This window comes from Carlito syrichta, unplaced genomic scaffold, assembly GCF_000164805.1.
Source record: "Carlito syrichta isolate Samal-C Ts95f unplaced genomic scaffold, Tarsius_syrichta-2.0.1 Scaffold307141, whole genome shotgun sequence".
Classification (NCBI taxonomy): domain Eukaryota; kingdom Metazoa; phylum Chordata; class Mammalia; order Primates; family Tarsiidae; genus Carlito; species Carlito syrichta.
Window position 1 is genome coordinate 242,935 of NW_007251237.1, and position 3,448 is coordinate 246,382.

At 59.2% G+C, this 3,448-nt stretch overlaps 2 non-coding genes across 2 annotated transcripts; both read left to right on the forward strand.

Annotated features, from left to right (window-relative positions):
• Nucleotides 1-29: 29 nt before the first annotated feature.
• TRNAP-UGG lies at nucleotides 30-101 on the forward strand. Its single transcript has one exon. It is a non-coding gene; the product is annotated as a tRNA-Pro (tRNA).
• A 3,275-nt stretch (nucleotides 102-3,376) lies between these two features.
• Nucleotides 3,377-3,448, forward strand: TRNAP-AGG. Its single transcript has one exon. It is a non-coding gene; the product is annotated as a tRNA-Pro (tRNA).

Sequence of the window (3,448 nt, forward strand, 5' to 3'; positions counted from 1 at the left end):
AGGCCCCGCGTCCGGGGGCGCCGTCGCGGGGCTCGTTGGTCTAGGGGTATGGTTCTCGCCTTGGGTGCGAGAGGTCCTGGGTTCAAGTCCCGGACGAGCCCGGCTTTTCCGGCACATTCCGGGTTTGGCGGCGGAGCCTCGCGGGTCTCTCCTCCGCAGGCGGCGAGGCGGATCGGAACCGGCCCTGCGCCTGGCGCTGGGGCTGCGGGCCCTGGGCCCGGGGCTCGGGAGAACAGTCGGTCCCCTTCCCCGCCACCCTTGTCTCGGCGGCGCTGGCCCCTGGCCCGGGGTGACGGTGGGGCTGGGCGCGCAGCTTTCTTTTGGGGGTGAAAGTCATAGGTTTAAATTCCGGACCAGCCCGCGTTTCCCAACGTCCTCTTCCTGTTTGAGGGGCTGCCAGAGGCGACCCACGAGAACGAGGAGGGAAGCCGGAGCGGGAGCCGAAGACGAGGAGGCTCGGCGCCCTCAGTGCGGGGGCACAGAGGGCGTGGGGTCGCCACGAAAGTGCAGAGGGCGGCACGCCAGGCCCGGGGTCGCCTTTCTCCTCCTGAAGAAGAACAGCGTTTTAAGAGGTTTATTATGATTCCGGTATGGCGAGGCCACCAGATTAGGAGACGACTGCCCCTGAAAAGATAGTTTGTGGAGGGGCTCGGTGGCTCAGCCTGCAATCCCGGCATTTTGGAAGGCTGAGGCTAGTGGATTGCCTGAACTCTTAGGGTGGAGACCAATCCGGGCAACTTGGCGAGACCTCGTCTCTACAATAAATCAAAAATTAGCCGGGCGTGGAAGCGCACGCCTGTAGTTCCGGCTACTTGGAAGGTTGAGGTGGAAGGATTGCTGGAGCCCAGCAGGTCGACGCTGGGGCTGCAGTCCAGCCTGGATGAGAGAGTGAGACACCGACTCGAAAGAAAGAAAAGAAAAGGAGAGAGAGAGAGACAGAGAGAGAGAGAGAGAGAAGAAAAGGGGGGAGAGAGAGAGAGAGAGAGAGAGAGAGAGAGAAAAGAAAAGGAGAGAGAGAGAGAGAAAGAAAGAGAAGAAAGCTTGTTGCGGTTCTCAAGAGCAGGGGGCATGCCATGCTGTGGGTGGTCACACGAGGTCGGAGGAGGTGGGAGGTATGTAGACAAGAGCCTATGTTTTCTAGGAATCAGCATATATAAGTTTAGGATTGACTAGTTCGAATAATTTCTGCAGGCATAGAGGCTGACCCCAGTGGCCTGGTACCTGACCCTGAGGTGAGTAGGGCAGGAGGAGAGAGACCCTGAGTGACAGCCCAAGGAGGAGGCAGCTGTGGGGGTGGACTCTTCAGGGATTGCTTTGCATTTGAAATGCCAGCCCTGGAGGCATTGTTGACTATATCTCTAGGAATTGGCTAACCCTGGGAGGGATGGTCCCTCCGGGGTCAGCAAGGTCCCAGATGTCAAAGCTTTAGAAAACAGAAAATAAAAGGCTTACTGAATACAGGCAGGGACTGAGACCTGGATGTTTTGGGGCTACCCAAGCTGGGAAGAGCCACTGAATCTGAATCCCAGAGTTATACCGCTGGAGTTTATGCCCCAGCTGGGCCAGGCAAGCTGAGCTCAGGGCCAGAGCTGAAGATGTGTCAGGATCCAGAGCAGAGCATGCCTCTGCCCCGAGTTTCTCTTCTCAAGCCCTAGGCCATGTGTGCTGGGTGCCCCTTCATGCCTCCTGACTCAAGTGGAGCTGGGCCTCCGGCACAGATCCCCGCGGTGCATTCAGCTGCCCCTGAGGCCTCTCCTGACCTGAGCCAAGGAAGCAGACTCCCAGCAGGTGGCTTCTTCCCCAGTGGCTGGAACACCTGGTTCCTTAAGGAGAAACTACCATGACTTCCACCAACTCCATAGTTCCTCTCCAGAGTCCTCTTCGGAGTCAGGCCCTCCTCAGGCCTGCTCTTACTCCCTCCCCGCTCTCCACCAGGGTCTGCTCCCCCCACATCTGCAGCCCAGGGCTTGGCTCTGTGGGGCTGAGGTCCTGTCTGTTGGACAGCAATAATGCAAGCACATCCTGAAAATGGCTCTGTGGTCTAAGAAGGCTTGCTCTGAGCTCAGGAATCTGGGAGTGGCCAACACGGAGGTTTACTCCTTATCTGTGAAGGACATATGAACCCCTGGCCCGTTTCTGGGTGAAGCATGTGCCAGGAACCAAGGCCCTTTGTTTCCAGCTAGGTGAAGGTGGCTGAGTGAAGATATGCCCTTTGCAAGTGGTTAGCAGTGATCCTGTCTGGCCGGCTCTCCTGGAGGCCCTGTGTGTAAGTCTCCAGTAAACGTCTTACCTGCTGTCTCTGGGTCTTTTCTTTAGCCTCTCGGACCTGTGCCCTCTCTCCATAATCCCGTAGGGGTACAGCCCAACAGCTGCCATGTGTTCAATGAATGGAAAGCAGATAATTCAGGGCGAAATCCAGCTGTGGCAGAAGCTCCCTGGAGTTGTCTTATTCTCTCTTTGGCTTTACATCCCAGAGGAGTCACAGTTAGCCTTTCTGGTCATTTCAAGGCATAGATGGAGCCCCCAGCAGAGGGGTCAGGGCTTGTGGGACTGAATCGGAGACAGGCCCAGTGTGCATGCATCCAGATCCCAGGTGGACCCCAGTAGTCAGATCAGACCTGGGTGCTGAGGCCAGCTGTCCTGTGTGCTCAGAGGACAGAGGCACCTTGACCCGGGCAACGGGCATCTCCATGAGGGCATCACGAATTTCCTCAACGTGCCCCTCATCCTTTGGCTCTCCGCTTAAACTCCCTCCCGTTCCAGATGCCTCTGGCTGCGGCCTGGACTCCCTCGGATGCGAGGCTTGGTCTCGGGGAGGTGGGTCCCGGGGCTGCCGGAGGGGGCAGCAGAGGCGCTGGGACGCGTGGGCGACGCGTGGGCCCTTTTTCTGCCAGAGGTCCAAGGCTGGGCAGTCTTGGAGATAGAGGCTCCAGGTTGGCGGCAGCCGGGCTGGGCCGCTCGGGGGCGGCTGCTGCGGTGCTTCCCTCCAGCGTGTGACCCGGGAGGGGGCTGTGGCCCCAGGAGCCCGCGATACCTCGGGAGGTGCTCCCAGCTCCACCCCGTAACAGGCTTAGCCAGGGGCAGGGAGGAGGACCCGGGCCGTCTCCCCAAGCTGACGGTCTGGGTTCTCCAGGGGTGAAGGGGAGAGCGCGAGACCCAAAAACCCGGACTGGGGACTGTGTGTCTTGGAGTCACAGGGTGTGGCTACGCCGAAGCTGCCCCTTCCCCTTCGTCCCCATGGGGACCAGGATCAACTCTTTCCCTAAGTACCGGGAAAAGGGACAATTCATGGTGGAGAAAACCAGGCCTGAGTCAGAGCGGCGAGGGTGAAGCTCGATTGCGATTACCGAGGACGTCAGCCTTTCCTCACCCAGACGGCTCGTTGGTCTAGGGGTATGATTCTCGCTTAGGGTGCGAGAGGTCCCGGGTTCAAATCCCGGACGAGCCC